This window comes from Chiloscyllium plagiosum, chromosome 18, assembly GCF_004010195.1.
Source record: "Chiloscyllium plagiosum isolate BGI_BamShark_2017 chromosome 18, ASM401019v2, whole genome shotgun sequence".
Taxonomy (NCBI): domain Eukaryota; kingdom Metazoa; phylum Chordata; class Chondrichthyes; order Orectolobiformes; family Hemiscylliidae; genus Chiloscyllium; species Chiloscyllium plagiosum.
Window position 1 is genome coordinate 22,115,124 of NC_057727.1, and position 19,976 is coordinate 22,135,099.

The window sequence follows — 19,976 nt, forward strand, 5'->3', positions numbered from 1 at the left end:
GGGAAAGATCTAAAAGAGACATCAGGGACAACTTTTTCACACAGAGGGTGGTACATGTATGGAATGAGCTGCCAGAGGATGTGGTGGAGGCTGGTACAATTGCAACATTTAAGAGGCTTTTGGATGGGTATATGAATAGGAAGGGTTTGGAGGGATATGGGCCGGGTGCTGGCAGGTGGGACTAGATTGGGTTGGGATATCTGGTCGGCATGGACAGGCTGGACCGAAGAGTCTGTTTCCATGCTGTACATCTCTATGACTCTATGACTCCATGACTCTGTGAGTCAAGTCTGTGGCACCTGGAGTGGAGAACGCATGCGAGTTGGGAAAAACAAAGGACAAGATCAAAATTGATATAGAATTCTATTGCAAAAGGAACAGATGGATGTTTTCATGGCTGCTGAGGTGACACCAGGCTGGTATGTTCTTTCCTTATTTCCATGTTCAAGGATGTTACTCAGCAACTACATGACATTCTAAAGTTGGAGGAAAGACGGTCAAGGGTCATGGTCATGTCGTTACCAACTGCATTGAGGGAAAACAAGGGATGAGGCCCAGCAAGCCAAATATAGGGAGCAAGAGAATATTTTAGAAAGGAGAAGCTCAAAAGACATAGTCTCAGGACTATTCCCAATGCCCCATGTTAGCAAAATCAGGATTAGGAGAATTACTTGGATGAATGCTTGACTGGAAGATTGGGTTGAGAGGGATTTAGGTTTTTCCAGTTTTGGGATCAATCCTGGGGAAGATGGGACCTATACAAGCTGGATGGTTTGCACCCCAGAATGACCAGAACCAACATATTCACCATGTGTTTGCTAGTACAGTGAGGGATGGTTTAAACTAGAGTGACAGGGGAATGGGAACCTAAGCATGGAGGCAAGAGTGACAGAAACAAAGATGGAAATGAAAGCCAGAAAAGTAGAAAGCAGAAGTGGAAGAGAGATGAAGAAAGGTATTGCAGCAAATAGGGGTGGAGTAGAAAAAATATATTAAACATCAAAAAGACATCTAAAGTTCTGAATATACTGCACATTCACAATGAGATAGATGAATTAACAACACAAATATTTGCAAACAACTATGATTAGATTGTGGTGTGGTGAAAGCTGGGAACTGAACATTCAACAGTATTCAATCATTAGATAGAGCAGGTGAAACAGAACAAAGGTAGTATGGTACTGTTAGTAATAGACAGTCAAAAGGCAATGTTAAGATTTAAATAACAAATGCATGCATTTCAGCAGCAGTGCATTCCTTTTGTTGAAAGAAGGCAATTGGAAAAGTGGTCCCACTATTTTTAACAAAATAAGTTATGGATAGTATTAGATCCAAAGAAGAGTTGCTCAAAAAAAGTAGTAATCCTGATTATTGGCAACAGTTTAGAATTCCAAAAAGAAGAACCATAAAGGTAATGAAGAATAGAAAAAAATAGAACAGAGGAGTAAACATGCAAGGAACATAAAAGCAGATGGTAAGAGCTTCTATATGTATGTGTGAAGAAAGATTTGTGAAGACAACTATAGGTCCCTTACAGACTGAAACATGAGAGTTGATGATAGAGAACAAGAAAATGACAGAAAGTAAACAATTACTTTCATTGCATCTTCATTGATGAAGACACAAAAACTTTCCAGAAGTTCTTGGGAAGCAACAATCTCTTAGGAAGAAGGAACTGAAATAAATTAATACTCATTTAAAAAGAAATGTGTGGCAAAAAAATGAATAATCCAAGGGTCTGCTAATCTACATCTTTGAGTAATGAGCTGGGCAAGGAAATAATGAATATTTGTTGTCATCTTCCAAAATCCTGTATATTCTGGAACATTCCTGCAGATTACTGGATAGCAAATGTCACCCACTGTTTAAAAATGGAGGGAGGGAGGAAACTGGAAACTATAGACTGGTCAGCTTAAAATGAGTATTAGGGAAAATGATTTCAGCGTATTATAAAGGATATGATAATTGGACACTTAAAATTACCAATGGTATAACATAAAGTCAACATGGATCTATGAAAAGAAAATCATATTTGACAAACTTAGTAAGATTTTTGAGAATGTAAGTAATAGAATAGATGAGGGAGAACTATTGGACATGGTGTATTTATGGATGCTTATAGAAGTTTTGATAAAGTCCCACATAAAATATTATTACACAGAATCAAAGGAGATGGGATTGGTGGTAATATACTGGCATGAATTCAAAAAATTGTGAGCAGATCAGAAACTGCAAGTAGGAATAACAAGTCTTTTTTGAAGTGGACAGAGGTGACAAATTGGATAGTGCAGTTGTTCAGATCTTTGACGTCAGCTTTTCACAGCAAAGATAAATGATTTGGATGAGGGAGTCAACGCTAATATTTCCAATGTTTGCTGACAACACAAAACCAGACAGGAGTATGATTACTAAAGAAGTTTCAGGGTGAGGTGGACACGTTGAGTGGACAAGTATATGACATGTGCAGTTTTACAAGGATAAATGTGAAGTTGCCTAGTTTGGTCAGAAAAAACAGAATGGCAAGTTTATTATTTAAATAGTGAGAGATTGGGAATAATTAGTGTGCAAAGGGATCTGGCTGTCCTTGTACAAGTCATTGAAAGTAAGTATATAGTTGCAGCAAGCAGCGAGGAAGAAAAATAGTATGTTGGCTTTCATTGCAAGATAATATGAGTAAGATGCTATGCATGTGAACTGATTTTATTTTTAACCATCAGCTCTTAAGCAGTTTCAGGTTAGCCTAAATTGCTCTTTACAATTTCCCTGCACAATGTCTGTTTTTCTGATGTTTGAGCTGAGTGGGATGCTCTGGTTTAAGGAGTAAGACAGAGACTGGATTTTTTTCAGGGTCTCTGGTTAGCTGTTGATTGAGAGCTCAACTGGCAAGGTGTTACTGAAGGAAGGCAGCAGGTGAGGAGTGGAGTTCTGCAGGAGTCAATGTTGGGACCAAACTATTCGCATTATACATTAATGATCTGGACAAAGGAACTGAGGGCATTGTTGCTAAGTTTGTAGATGACACAAAGGTAGATGGAGGGAAAGGTAGCATTGAGGAAGTGGGGACCTGAGAAGGACTTTAACAGGCTAGCAGAGTGGGCAAATAAGTGGCAAATGGAATACTATGTTTGAAAGTGTGAAGTTACACACTTTGTTTGAGGCATACATTATTCTCAAAATGAGGAAAAGCTTCAGATGCCTGAAGTGCAAAGGGACATGGGAGCATTAGTTTAGGATTCTCTTAAGGTTGATATGCAGGTTAATTTAGCAATTAGCCCTCCAAGGCCCCAAGGGATCCTTCCATATCCGCCACAAATTCACCTGCACTTCCACACACATCATTTATTGCATCCGCTGCACCCGATGTGGCCTCCACTATATTGGGGAGACAGGCAGCCTACTTGCGGAATGGTTCAGAGAACACCTCTGGGACACCCGGACCAACCAACCCAACCACCCCGTGGCTCAACACTTCAACTCCCCCTCCCACTCCACCAAGGACATGCAGGTCCTTGGACTCCTCCACCGGGTCTGGCGATGGAGGAGTCCAAGGACCTGCATTGTCTGGCGATGGAGGAGTCCCTCCTCCCTACCTTTTATCTTAGCCTGCTGGACACACTTTCCTCATTCTTGAAGAAGGGCTCATGCCCGAAACGTCGATTCTCTTGCTCCTTGGATGCTGCCTGACCTGCTGTGCTTTTCAAGCAACACATATTCAGCTCTGATCTCCAGCATCTGCAGTCCTCACTTTCTTCCCGTCTGACTATCTTAGGCAATATTACCTCAAACGCTCTGGAAGCAATTAATACAGAGCTGGCTGAACTCAGACTCCACACACAGCAGGCACATTACGTGGTCGATTATCAATTAGCACAACAAGGGGAAGTTGGTACAATTATTGGTGACAATTGTATCACTCATGCCTCCTATAACATTACAGAAGCCATCAAGAATATCTGAGACCAGCTGGATACTTTTTGACAGGGAACCGCAATTAGAGACAGCTGACTAAATTGGTTGCTAGGTAAATCTTGGGGACCCTATTTTGTACACAGGATAGTTCTCCACATTGCACTCATGCTGGTATGCTGTGTGGGCCTCGGGTGTTTAAAGCTCTGCTGTAACGCTCAACTGACGAGAACTGTACCAGCAGTGAGTGTCACCATGGAAGAGCCCCAATTAAATTAGGACTCCACGATACCTCTTGGGAGGAGGAGCTCCGAGAGATGACCTACCTCTACATGTGAATTGGGTAGTCTGCGGGAGATCTTAGAAGTTGCCTCTTTGAACACAAAGATGGGAGTGAAGTGGGAGATGGCACTGAGCAGGGTGACACCAGGCACATGCGCACACCAGATGGCTGCTGAGTCATAAGTTGGCCACTTGACACACAAGATGGCTGCTGGACCACAATATGGAGAGAGACAGCAGAGTGAACACAGACACTGCCCAGGGCCACCAGAATCCCAGCATAATGCGCTCACAACCTAGTTGATTAGTTTTGAGATAGTTGGACGAGAGAATGCACATGAGTAGTGTATACTGCCTGCCAAAGTGTCTGGGTTCAGCTAATACCTTTGATAGAAATGCTAACAGTCTGATATGGACTCAATACAGAGTGATAATAGCCAGGGTTGCAGTAACCGTCTTTCTCAGGATGAGCAATTAGCTCCCATTACTACAGCAATGGACTTCCGCGCAGACATTGAAACTGACAATGTCTGCACTGAAACTGAAAACGACCATGCTGAAATTAACAAAGGCTGCGCTGGAACTGACAATGACTGCATCGAAACTATTCATGATTTGCTATGCTTAGAATAAACAAACCATGCTACAGAGACAATAACCTCATCACTGACTTATTATATTACAAAATGTATAAAAGTATCTTGACATGTGCTCTAGGTTGAGAGAAGACTCGCAGCTGACCACTGTGCTGTTTGTGTCTTTTTCTCCCCAGAGCTCTGGTATTTCCTTGCACCATAAACTCTGTCATTGAACTCCAACTCTGACTCTGAGGCTGCCAATTTTCCCCACAACAACCTTCTGTTTGCTTTCAAAGCATTCACTCTGGGCTGCCACTGAGATTTTGCTGACAGTCACCTCACATAGAATGGACCCATTACAGTGTGAAACAAGCTATTTGCCCTAACAAGTTCACACCGAATCTCTGAAGAGCATCCTAGCCAAACTCACACCCCCCAACCCTACCATTTCCCACAGCCAATCCACCTTTCCTACACATCTTGGATGATGGGCAATATAGCACAGCCAACGCACCTAACCTGTGCATCTTTGGACTGTGGGAGGAATCCAGAACATCTAGAGGAAACACACACAGACACAGGGAGATCACACAAACTCCATACAGACAGTCGCTCAAGAATTGAACCCAGGTCTCTGGTGCTGTGAGGTAACAATGCTAAACATGCCATCCAGCTTGGTGAAGGTAGGAAGGAATCCATGGTAAAATGGACCACAGTTGGGCCTATACATATACTGGGTTGCTGCTTCCCTTTTGAGGGTCATGGGGGGCTGTGGGATAACAGCCTGCCTAATACCAGTTCAACCTTAATTGGTGAGACAATATGATAGTACTCCCCAAACTTTTCCATTGAGCATGTTTATAGATGAGACCAATTGACATGTTAATGATGGCCAGTAATACTGCACCTAGCTTACTCGCTTTGTGTTTATTTCTTGCCAACCTGTTATTTATAATTGTCTTAAATCTATTCTGGCATAACCCAGGTAAGTAATAAAAATGGAAGAATTAAGAAACAGGAGCAAGGGGAGACTATTCAACTCTTTGAGCAGTCTCTACCAATCAATATGTGCATGGATGATCTTCTACCTACCAGACAACACCACTCACATTTTCCTTAATCATTTTAGCACTAAGAATTTAAGAGACAGGAGCAACAAAAGATAGTTTCCTTATTAATCCTCTGTCCGTAGGTGAACTTGATTTTTCCTGGAGATTAATTTCTAGCTGGAAGCCTTCAGTCATTCTGAGGAGCATAAGCACGATTTTATGGTCTTGTGAATTAGCAGTTAGTGATAGTTCCTGGCAGTCAAACAATGTTGTACTTTGTCAGTTTTGAGCAGCTCGGCCAGCTGCTGCGATCTTTAATGAAATAAGAACACAGAACAAAGATAAAATAAATAAAAGGCTGTTTCATTTCACTTGCCAATGAGTCTTTTGTGTGGTTTCCACATTTTTAAAAAGTATTTTATTACTTTTGTGTTGACAACTGACATAGTAGGCTTTTGCCATGTGGAGTGCTTGAATCTGTAAAATCCGTATTGAATTCTGACTGGTGAAACATTTTACCAGGATGTTGTTGGCAATGGAGTGTTTGAGATATAAAAATAGACTGGAAAGGCTGGGACTTTTGTCACTGGAGCATATGTGGTTGAGGTGCGACCTTATTGAGGGGCACAGGTAGGGTGAATGACAAGGGATTTTTCTCGAGGGTTGGGGAGTTCAAAACTAAGGAGAATATTTTTAAGGCAAGAGGAGAAAGATTTAAAAAGGACATAAGGGGCAACTTTTTTACACAGTGGTTTGTGTGTGGAATGAACTGTCAGAGAAAGTGGCGGATGCAGATGTTACAATGTTTTAAAGACATTTGGATAAATACACAAATAAGAAATGTTTAGAGGGATATGGGCCAAGTGCAGGCATTTGAGATTAGTTTAGTTTGGGAACTTGGCTAACGTGGACTGGTTAGACGGAAGGATCTGCTGTATGAATCTAAGACTCTGACTCTGTGTCTTGCTCACAAAATACCTAAGAATGAGTTGAACACCACTCTTTCAGAATGCTAGAATAATGTGAAACAAACTTCATGTGAGCTATGAGTTTCTTGTTCCTTGTTCCTTTTAAAAGATTTATATCAGTATCTTTAATCCTTGCTCATTTTGCTCCTTACCCTGAAATGCTGTATTTCAATTGTTGATTTGACTGAAGATATGCACATTTTATTTCACAAAAATAAAAGCAACAGCAATAGGTAAGTTTGACAGGTTTAAAAACAACAAGATGCCAGCATCGCTCCCTACCCTATCTCTGTCCATATTGCTTATCCCCAACCTCCAACATATCTTTCGAGCCAGTGTGGAGGCTGGGGTAATCACCTAGACTGGGTTATAGGGAAGTATATTTCAGTTTAATCCACATGGTAAAAGCTGGTTCTCGGCTTAGAAACTGTGGAAGGAAAAGCAAACAAGCCACGGGAACTGGGAATAATATTGGACTGGTTCTTGAAGAATTAAATGGATTGGATTATTGGATTGTGTAACATATAGCCATAGCAGGAGATTTCTGATTGTGTTGTAGTGATCAAAATCATATCAGCCAGCTGGATCTCATAGAATGAGTTCCCTGATTGGACCAGATTAACAGCCCCAATCAGGGAGCCCTGGCTGACAAATAAAAAGGATGTGATGCCGGGAATGGAGTGCATTATTTCCCCCTCTATCTCTATTTTGATTTAATCCCTGCCCTCCCCTTCACTGTTTGATCAGTCAGCATTGTCCTCTACGAAGGGCACTGCTTGTCCCTGGCCACTCGGGTGTTTCCTTTCTTTCTGGTGGTGGGAATTGAATAAAGATTTGTACACCTGTTATCTTTCACTGTGTCTCACACCCGCACACACACACACCATGGGTGCTAGGGAAATATAACCACTACTGCAGTTAGGCCGTAATGTGGGGGTAATAATAAAAGACAAGGATGTGAGTCAGAAATACTGACAGTCTCTAGTATCTAGCTCTGAGGCAGTACCAAAGTCAAGAACTATGCATGTGTAAATAAACTGTGACTTCAGTGGCAACAGGAATAACTTTCTTCCTGAAGAAATTTGCTAACAAAAGTTGTCTTTGAGTTGGTTTAAACATTTCTTACATTATTCCTTTGTTTGTGAAGCTTGCCTCATTTGACCCTGCCTTCAAGGACTGGACCCAGTATGTGGAAAGAATGTATTATATTTTCAGGCAAACAATTTTGTGGTAGATGAAATGCTACAAGTAATTCTCCTGAGACTTTGTGGAGCCACACCTATTTCTGTTCGGAGCCTAACTTTGAGGAACCAGATACTAACACCTTTCAAAAATTGACAGACAAGAGTTAAGAAATATTATGACCCAAAGCTGCGTCTAACTCTGCAATGCTTTCATTTTTACTCAGTAATTTGACAACCAGAGGAATCCCTATTGGGATTTTTGATTTGGTTAAGAAACTGGCAGAAATATCTGCATTTGGTTTAACCTTAAGTTCTTAGTCTACTAGCTGAAGCCCAACTGGACTTCAAACAGGTACTACAACTGGCTTTACCATTGGAAAGTGTTCAGCATAAGAGATGTGGGGTATTCCAAAGGAAGTTGACACCCTCACCAGTCTGACTGAGCTTATGGAACACCACTTGAGTGCGGGCAACTGCATGTCCTCACTCAGGACATATCCGGATCAGAGGAACTCTAGATTGGCCGACAGCAAAACTCCAAGCAACGACCAAACTGTTAAAATCTCCTTCATGATCCAGGCCGGCAAGCGATTGTAGTTGCTGCCCATTTTGTAGACTTGAGACAGCTAAAGATGCTTACTAGACATAAATTGAGTAAGGTAAATCATAGGCCAGTATCCAAGAGGGTATGCTGGAGAGTGCACACTCTGGAACATCCTCCTATGTCTGGTTTGGACGAGCTAAATTGCTTAGCAACATCCAAATCAGAACTCCTAAAAGCAAACATCAGGTTAAATGGTAATCTGGTTTTAATTAAGGTTGGAACTACCATGGCGAAATCAGTGATCACTAGTTTTTAATAAAATTCACTCCATACTGCAGCTGTTAAGTTTGTGCAAGATCTTGGCTAGGTTGAGAATCTATACCAGAGAACCTTTACAGACTAAGGCTATAAATTCAGTTCTGAAGAAACTTAGGAAAAGGAGCTGGTTCAGTTATCTCCGATTGTAATAAAAGGTTTGGGCCCAGGCTTGATGGGGCGTCATTGGTTGTGAGAGATTCACCTAGATTGAGCAACACTTTTCAATTGTAAAAAGGCTGCTGAGTGAAGTCCTAATTAAATACATGGAAACCTTCCAGGAAGGTCTGGGTATCAAAGGAGCCAAAGCCACCTTGCATGCTGACTAGGAAGCAATTCCATGATTCTGCAGGGTTTGCCCAGTGCCATTTGGCTTATGGGCAAAAATAGAGGCAGAACTCAGGAGGCTGGCAAGTGAAGGAATCATCAAACCATCCAATTTTTGGAATGGACAGCATTGGTCATACCAATGTTGAAGCCTGACAGGTCAGTCCATCTTAGTGAGGATTTTAAATAAACAGTACACCACTTTGTGCAGTTGGATAATTATCCAATCCCTTACATAGAGGACTTATGTGCAAAACTGGCAGAGTGTGCGGTCCTTTCTGAAGCTGGACACTAGCCATGCGTACTTGCAGTTGTGGTTAGACAAGGATTCCCAGAAGTCTGCTACAATTAAGATCCCTAAAATCTTATACCAATGGATGAAACTACCATTTGGGGTATCCTCAGCTTTAACAATTTTGGGACGATGGAGAATGTTTCGCAAGGTCTACCTCAGGTCACTATTTTCCTTGATGACACTCTAATAATTGGTCAAACGAACAAGAAACACTTAGAACTTTGATGTAGTCCTAAGACATTTTCCCAAGGCCATACCAGGGGAAAATGTGTGTTCTCCACATGACCTACTTAGGCTACAGATTCAACAAGACTTGGCTATATCCGTTGGAAGATAAATTGAGGGTGATCAAATTTTCCCTGGCACCCATGACAGTCCAGGATCTTACAGCTAGTAAATTATTACGGAAAGTTCATACATAATCTGGCCACCATACTGGCACCTTTGCATCAATTCTTTAAAAAGGATCAGCCTTAGAAATGTTTGCATAGACATGCCCTAGCTTTCAATGAACAGTTGTCATCTGTGATATTTGATATTGACATATGATGCCTCAGGGCAGTATTATGTCATAGGTGGCCCAATGGAGAAGCCTAATAGCATATGCATCCAGGACATTGGCTAACTTAGAGCATAAATACGCTCAGATAGAGAACGAAGAATTGGTGGTCATATTTGAATTCAGAAAGTTCCACCATTACCTTTATGGGTGAAATTTGTGATAATTATGGACTACAAACCCCTGCTTTGTTTCCTTAAAGAGGACAAGGCAGTGCCGCCCATAGCTTGGATCCACATTCAGAGGTGGGCACTAATATAAAATGCTTCTAGTTATGTGTTAGAGCACCATCTGGGAGGCCAAGTCGTGAATGCAGATGTATTGAGCCACCTCCCATTAGCAGATCCAACCAGTTGGTACCCCCAGTTGAAGCGTCTGTAATAGTATTAAATTTTCGGGACACACTCCCAGGCACAGCTGACAATATCAGACCTTGAATGCAGAAAGATCGGGTCCTGGCAAAATAGAAACAGCTAGTAGTGATGGGGGAAGCCAAGGACTATTACATTTAAAAGATAAACCTTTTTGGATCCAGAGAGACCAGCTTACAGTGGAGGACAGCATATTGTTATTGGGAGAAAGAGTAATTGCCCTGAGCAAAGGTCGCTGCCGGATGCTGGCTGGATTCTATCTGGGCCTTCTAAGAGTTTCCAAACTGAAGATGTTGGCAAGAAGGGCTTATTCCCGAAACGCCGATTCTCTTGCTCTTCAGATGCTGCCTGGCCTGCTGCGCTTTTCCAGCACCACACTTTTCAACTCTGGTCTCCATCATCTGCAGTCCTCACTTTCTCCGAAGTTATAACTGGTGGTCAGGCCTGGATGTAGACATAGCGGTATGGGTGGGGCAGCGCCCAGTGTGCCAACAAGGATAAAAGTTACCACCAGCAGCTCCCCCCTCCCCCCATCAATGGGAATGGCAGGTAAACCTTGAGTTTAGTTGTACATTGAGTATGCAGGTCCTTTCATGAAATCAATGTTCTTAGTCATTATAACTGACCACTATGCTGGACATGCATAGGGCCCATTTGTGAAATGGGATGATGATTGAAATACTATGCCCATCTTCTTTCAATACAGGAAGTCCTGGAAGTGTTGTTCACAAATAACATGCCATTGTTTACCAGCAGGGAATTGGGTATTTCCTAAAGTTGAACTGGGTTCAACATATAAGGACAGCTCCATACTTTCCATCATGCAATGGCCTGGCAGGAAGAGCAGTCCAAACATTGAAGGTTGACTTGAAGAAACAGCTTACAATCTTGCTAGGTAACAAGCTGTCACTGTTCTTATTTGATTACAGGACCACCACACATGAAGCTACAGGGATAGCACCAGCAGAGCTGCTAATGGAGAGAAGACTTTGCCCCGACTACATCTGATCTTCCGGATCTGCGGGGGTAGGAGGGGGAGGTGCAGGGGAAGAGTGAGAGTGAAACAGAATTAGGAACACCAATCCCAGACCCAAGGCTATGCCAACTGAGAGACAGTTTGATACAGGCGATGAAGTTTGGTGTAAGAATCACAGAAATAGCTCCACATGAGTGAGAGACATGGTCAACCTGAGATCGGGTCGAGTGACGTATGTGGTTTGAATGACGTATGAAGTGGTGATCCTGAACAAGCACATGGATCACATGAAAGCTGCAAACTTGTAAATGGAGTGGGAGAAAAACATGCTGGCTCCTCAGAACACTCAGAGACTGTCGGATCCTGTTGGTTCCCCCTATCTGCTAAGCGTGACAAGTCCTCAGAATCCGAGATGGACATGACAGATGTAGCCACCTTTGCCACCAAAAGGAGGAAGTGAAATTCTACAGGGATGCCCCTGGTGCAAGCGGTTAGCTCCCATCGTTACACGCCACCCGTACAGAACCTGACCCAGTGCTAAAACACCCCAGGAGGCCCTCCAAAGCTAAGGATCAGCTTATATCCTCGGACTCAAAATGGACGTGGTGTAGTGATTATAACGAGGTCAGCCATAAAATGAATTTGCTAATTGGAGAAGTTAATGTGGTCTAATCAGGGAGCCCTGGCTGACAGATAAAAAGAGGAAGTTCTGTTCAGACACTGAACTGGCTGACACTGAAGAGGCAGTACTAAAGTTAAGGACTGTTCATATGTCAATGAACAGTCACTTGGTGACAGGATACTGGCCTTTGTGGAGTTATTCTAATACTATGCTTGAAATCTTGTTAAATGGTATTTTCAGTCAATGAAAATTTAAATAAACTTCTAATAAACTTCTCAGTGTATACAGACATCATAGCAAAGATCTGTTATGTTACAGTTAACTGTTGGCATCACTACCTGTCTAAAATTATCCTTGGCCTGAAAATTGTGTTACATTGTCAGCTGCTGTGTTATGCTGTGACCAATGTAATTCTATGGATTGTGATGAATTCTGTTTTTGTTGTATCAGTTTCTGTTGCAGGAGCCAGCACTCAGTCAACATTTTTACATTCATGGCTTACCGACAAAGTCAAGAATGCTACATTTGACAGTTCGAAATATTAGTTTCATTCAATTCTGCCTAGCAATGATATGGAGATGCCGGTGTTGGACTAGAGTGTACAAAGTTAAAAATCACACAACACCAAGTTATAGTCCAACAGGTTTAATCGGAAGCACTAGCTTTCAGAGCACTGCTCCTTCATCAGGTGGTTGTGGAGTACTTTTTCTATAAATTCTGTGTCTTACAATTGTGCACTGTGAGAGCTGTTGCAAGACCTGCGTTGTCACTGAGGACAGTTTGGGGCCACCGAAGGGTAACTAAGGGTCACAATATCAAGATGGTCAGCAAGAGAGCTTGGAGTGAGCTGAGGAGAAAGCTCTTTACTTGGAGCATTGTTCGGGTTTGCAATACATCCTTGGAAAGTGGTGGAGGCTGATTCTGTAAGAGGTTTCAAGAGACAACTGGATTCATATTTGAAAGTATGACGTTAAAGGGCAAGCCAGAGAGGGCTGGAGAGTGGGAGTAGCTGGATAGCTCTTTCAGGAGCCGGTACAGATACAATGGGACAAATGGCCTCCTGTATTGTCAAATTATATGATTTTATAATTTGAACAGAGGTTCAAAACTGAGACAAGAAGACAGTGTGTAATGAGAGAGAAAGAAGCAGAGTCAACGTTAGGCAAGATTCCTGGTACCTGTACTGCTAAAGCAAGTGAACAACACAGATCCTGTGTAGTTAAGTGTCAGGGAAGTCTTAGAGCAGATGTATTGTTCTATGTGGTGACATTAAAGTTCAGGAAACCAATCAAGAGGCTTGGTGAAGCTTGCCATTTGTGAAAAGCCGGTGAGTAAATGCTGGAATTCAATTTCCAAGGATTGATATTCACAGGTGAGCTGCTGGAAGACCGGAGGTTGGCTAATGTGGTGCCACTATTTAAGAAAGATGGTAAGAAAAAGTCAAGGAACTATAGACTGGTGAGTCTGACATCAATGATGGACAAGCTGTTGGAGGGAATCCTGAGGGACAGAATTTACACATATTTGGAAAGGTAAGGACTGATTAGCGATAGCTGAAAATGTGTTGCTGGAAAAGCGCAGCAAGTCAGGCAGCATCCAAGGAGCAGGAGAATCGACGTTTCGGGCATGAGCCCTTCTTCAGGAATTATCGCCGACTGATTAGCGATAGTCAACATGGCTTTGTTCATGGGAAATCATGTCTCACTAACTTGTCTGAGTTTTTTGAAGAAGTAACAAAGAGGATTGATGAGAGCAGAGTGGTGGACATGATCAGTATGGGCTTCATGGTCCCTCATGGTAGACTGGTTACCAAGGTTTGATCTCATGGAATACAGGGAGAACTAGCCATTTGGATACACAACTGGCTCGAAGGTAGAAGACCGAGAGTTGTGGTGGAGGGTTGCTTTTCAGAATCGAGGCCTGTGACCAGTGGTGTGCCACAAGGATTGGTGCTGGGTCCACTGTTTTTTTCATTCATATAAATGATTTGGATGTAAACATAGGAGGTATAGTTAGTAATTTTGCAGATGACACCAAAATAATGTAGTGGACAGGGAAGAGGTTACCTCAGAGTACAATGGGATCCAGTGAGATGGGACAATGGGCTGAGGAGTAGCATTTGGGGTTTTATGTAGATATATGTGAGATATTGTATTTTGGAAAGGCAGATATATACACTTAGTAGTAAGGTCCTGCAGATTGTGGCTGAGTAAAGAGACCTTGGGGTGCAGGTTCAATGTTCCTTGAAAGTGGAGTTGCAGATAGATAAGATAGTGAAGAAGGTGTTTGGTATGCTTTCCTTTATTGGTCAGAGCATTGAGTATAGGAGTTGGGAGGTCATGTTGTGACTGTATAGAACATTGGTTAGGCCACTTTTGGAATTGTATGCAATTCTGGTCTCCCTGCTATCGAGAGGATGTTGTGAAACTTGAAAGGGTTCAGAAAAGATTTACAAGAATATTGCAAGTGTTGAAGGGGTTGAGCAATAAGGAGTGGCTGAATAGGCTGGGGCTGTTTTCCTTGGAGTGTCAATGGCTGAGGGATGACCTTCTAGAAGATAAAAAAATCATGGGAGACATGGATAGGATAAATAGACAAGGTCTTTTCCCTGAGTGGGAGAGTCCAGAACTAGAAGGCATAGGTTTAGGGTGAGAGAGGAAAGGTTTAAAAGGGATTTAAGGGGCACTTTTTCACACAGAGGGTGGCACGTGTATGGAATGAGCTGCCAGAGGAAGTGGTGGAGTCTGGTACAATTGCAACATTTAAAAGGCATCTGGATGGGTATATGAATAGGAAGGGTTTGGAGGGATATGGGCCAAGTGCTAGCAAATGGGACTAGATTTATATAGGATATCGGCTCAGCATGGACAAGTTAGACCAAAGGTCTGTTTTTGTGCTGTACATCTCTATGACTCGAAATTCAGGGAAGCATTGTCCCAGGATTTTTTCAATGTGACCGGTCAGTGAAACAGTCTGTAACAGAATCGCTTTTCAGGGAGTTAGTAAGGTATATTGTGATGTAATGAGCACTTTACCTGAATTTTGTTATGTGAAACTTGTGCATTGTATTCATTGTTGTGAATGTTGGACTATGCTGATGGTTTCATTATAACATGTAGATGTATTGCAACTGATCAGCACTGCAATAATAAAGGATCATAATCCCTTGCAAAGACTCATTAAGATTTCTTTACCATTAATGTCACTAGTCTCTGAGGAGGTAGAATTATTGCAAAAATATATGGAATCTGTTTGATCACATTTACTATTTGATGTATTCTGTGGCATATTCGACCACTGTTTGTTCCTTTATATTTATCTCATGTTAAGTTTAGAATATCAGAAGATGAACATGTCAGTCTTTGCACAGGCTAAACTTATTTTGTCAATAATCTTTGTATATTTGTTTGAGTATTCTTTCTTTGTAACCAACTAATTATGTCTTGTTGATGAAAGAATTATTTCTAATGCTAAAACAGAAACAACCTAAACTTTAGGTTTTTAGGAACTTAACTACTTGGGTTAAATTTAAAATGTGACCACTGAGGGAGTGAAACTAGAAAATTGGTGCATCTTCAAATCTCAGTTCTAACACCAGTATGCATTGAAAGAATTGCATTCAGAGGCATCACGTTACCAGTTAAGCTATCCCTAGGTGAACGTTTTTTTGAATATTACAGTATACTGTTGGGGCAGAAAAGCTCAGCGCTATGAGACTGTCTTCTGGTAATAGTGTCATGCTTTTGCCTAAATGTCCTTCATATCTGAGTTATATTACTGTTTATGTTGATGTTAAAACTGTTCTTACATCCTGGGAGATGAAGTAACATCTAAGTACAAATTTTCTAATCTATAAAAGTGATAAAATAAATATAAAATTGTAGCACTTTGTCTGAAGCTAATTTTATGAAGTTTGCACGTGAAATGCCAAGCATTCAGACTTCAACAATTATGTAAAGATCACAGCTGTATCCAAGGTCAAACCAAAAGCAATACATCTGCAAGTTGCCATAAAGCCATCGACATAGCTCGACAATCACAACAATTAATACAATGCATACATTTCATGTAACAAAATTCAGGTGAAGGGTTCACTACATCAGATTACGGTATTATATCTTTGCTCTGATGAAATTTCTGCTTGCTATTCAACTGGATCGACAGCATATATGTACACCCCCCCCCAATAACCAGTCTGTCCTAGTTGAAAGTAGATCAAAATCCTTTGTTTAGAAAGCTGACCAGTAGCTTGAAAATAATTTCTGCAACCTCTACCAATAATAAAATTGGACCTTCAGATTCTTTTTATATTGCATACTGATTCCCAGTATAGCTGCTTCATTTCAATACTGTCAGACTCCCATTTGATGAAACATTTTGTGGTGAACGTCACACCATTTTTAGCAGCACACTAAAAATAGACCCATCACTTTCATTATTGCCTTTACTCAAGTGACTACCAAATGCCACTAACATAGGATGCAGCTATGTATGAGATAGCTCGAAATATAGGGGGTAAAAATATTATTAACAAAGTGCAAATCCCATTATTAGTTATTTTCCATTGAGAAGTTTTAGAGAGATTCTATCTGTTTATGCCTTCCTTTCTGATTTGTACTGGAAGTCACTGAAGAAATTATATGCCTATTGGCTCCAACAGGATAGCTTAACCTGATGCAACTTTCGTGATCCTTCAAAACATAAGAATTGGATATGGGCAGTGTGGTATTGAAAGATCCAACAGATGATTCTGTATAGCTCACTAAAAATCCCAGTATTACAGTCATAGGCACAAGTATTTCTGGGCAAAAATTAACCTTTTAGATTACAAATGAACATGCTTCCATGCTTTAAGTAGCCCAAGTTAAGATGGAGTCTTAGACCTTGATACATAATGCATACAGTGTTGACATGCGTGTCTCTTTTTAAAAAAAAATCATTCACAGAATGTGGGTGTCACTGTCTAAGTCAGTATTTATTGCCCATCCCTTCTTGACCAGAAAGCAGTCACAGTCTACTGGGTATTGTATTGATATGGGTCTGGAGTCATACGTAGGACAGGTCAGTGTGATGATGTTGCCCCTTTAACAAGGTTATGTTGTTGTTGGTTTTTTTTCAAGAGGGGTCATAAATTCAGAGGTTCAGATATGTCTGGAAATGGCTACTTGAAGACAATAGCAATGGAGTGGCCAGTTCTCCCAGTTCAGGTTTTTTATAGTTTGGTTTAGTTTTTAGCAGGGAGTCGGAAAAACTGCTGGGCACCGAGAGAAGCAGCTACAGGGAAAAGAGTTTCCATCCTTCAACAGAGGTTTGGCCTGAGTGTTCTCTCTGAAATCTCCCCTCCCTGTAAGAAATTACCTTTTAGGAGAAAGTGAGGTCTGCAGATGCTGGAGATCAAAGTTGAAACTTTATTGCTGGAACAACACAGCAGGTCAGGCAGCATACTTTTTGCCAAGGGATGTATTTACAGGATGTTTTAAGGATTGGAATTGCTTCATTAAGTTGTGCTATTGTGTCGGTTGCGTTTTCAAATACATTGTTATTCTAAATTCTGTTTTCTTTTGTGTTTCATCTGAATTGTTTAAATTGTTTTATTTAAAACTGAGTGCTTTGACCAGCTACATCACTTCTGGAATATCCACTTTACATCTGCCATTACAAAAGTAAAAAGTTAGGGTCTGGGCTACCTTCATAAAGTGTTTTGATTGAGTCTGGCCTGGTCCATAACACCAGCTAAGGAGAACAGTTTCCCTCTCAAATATGAGTTTTTCCAACAATCAACAGTGGTTTCACAAAAACCATTAGACCTCTAATTCCAGATATTTATTGAATTCACATTCCACCATCTACCATGGCAGGATTTGAACCCAGAACCCCAGAGCATTACTTGGGTCTTTGGAATAATAATCTAGTGATAATACCACATTGCCTCCCCAACAATGTACACTTAAATGTATACTGACTGACTAACTGTATGACATAACACAATACCCCCTTTCTCCAAAGATAGAAACATTATGCCCATCAGATGTGTATGTTTTTACATGGGCTTATATTGTCATTTCAATAAGTGCACAAACAGTTAAAAACAGACTTTACAAGACCAACAACCAATATTTCAATTTGACTCATTGAAGATTTGACGACTTATCCTGATCTCCTGATCATATAGCCATCTGAAGATATATCTGTTGCTCATGGTTGACAATTTGATTGTTTTGCAGCTGGTTGCAGTCACTCAACATCAGCATACAGTTATGCTTATCAGCGTTTGCTTCCTTGCTCTTTTTGTGGATGTTTTAATATGCCATCCATTGATCAGAGCTGGTTTTCAGCTCATTTGCAATGTAGTTCCATGTGCAGTAATGTCTTTGTATGATCTAGGCAGGTTGCATGTCCATTTGCTGGTATCCAATTGTTTGTATTTAACCTATAAAGGGCAAGATTTTAAGACACAGGTGTGTAGACACAAAACTTCACATTGAGAAAGTGAGGACTGCAAATGTTGGAGATCAGAGTTGAAAAGTGTGGTGCTGGAAAAGCACAGCAGGTCAGGCAACATCCAAGGAGCAAGACAGTCAACATTTCAGACATAAATCCTTCATCAGGAATGTGCTTAAATAAGGTCCACTGAGGTAGCATGACTGAAATTTTCTATTCAGCCTTCAGATTCCCAAGGACAGTTTATCTGGACAATAGACCAAGGCTGGGGAGTGCCCAATATTTCAGGCAGGCTCAAAGAGTCTTTCTGCAGTGGTGGTCTGTATTGCAAGGCTATTTCTTAATTTTAGGTTTATAAAATTTAATGAGAAAGCACTCTCTTTTCACGGGGGGCCTCTTCCTCACTTATTTGTCGAGGCACCACCTTTGGAACAGAAGCCCATTGTTTTGATTTCAAGAGCTTGCTCACAAGTGAATGGGATAACAAGACAGCCCTTTGTTTATTAACTGCTCTCACTGGAAAGAATCCTGAGTGACAGTGTGGGCTCCTGATTCCTGTTTGAGCTCTGATGTGGGGTTGAAAAGACTGCAGGAAAATCCTGTCCATAATTTCTACAAAATCTATGCCTTAGAGTAATTTTTTAATAATTGTAATGAGTGTACAAAGGTAATCCTGATGTTATCATGGCATAATGATACAACTCTTCTTAACTCGGGATAACAAAGTGAAAAGTATTCTATCAGAAAAAGGACAATTTTTTAATGAATAAAATATACAGCTTGACAAGAACAAATCGAGCAATTATCAGCTGTTCTTATACATTTGCAACTTTTTAAGAACATTTTTAAGAATTTTGGTGAATGATGCATGTATCAAGATACATTATGCAAATTCAATATTTGCTAACATTTATCTTGCTGTAGCAGGCTTGGTGATGTGTTGATTTTCATTTTGTGATAGACAAATCATCAAGTTGATCTATGAAGCAACAAATGACTTTCAAACCATAGTGTCCCAAATGTTTTCCTAATGGGTTATTTGAAACTGTCATAACTGATCAAACAAAAAAATACCCCATGAAACCTGGAGATAGTGCACTGGCTAGATAACCACCTTGTGTACTTTTTTTTTAGTTAGGTTTTTCTTTACCAATAGAGTAGTTAGGAGAATTACCTTTCACAAGTAGAAAAAGGCATGCTTATTCGGCTTAAAACAGCAAGATGAATTTTATCAACTGTGACAATTATATGGTCCCATAGTCCTGCCAGGGCTCTCTCATTAAAGAAATATAACTGGTAATGGTTTAATCTGAGGGCCACTAAGCCCCATACACATGGAGAGGTTGAGGCAACAGATGGTAACCTCAGCCAGTGTGAGAACTGAACCCAAAATAGTAATGTCACTTTGTATTGCAAACTAGCCAGCCAGCCAAATGAGCTAAGGGGCTTCCAATAACTGTACAGTATACAATGAATCATTGCATTGCATCTTGTACAAAATACTGCAGTCCAAAACTTGTTTGACTTAGTTGAATCATATGTAGGACAAAGGTCAACAC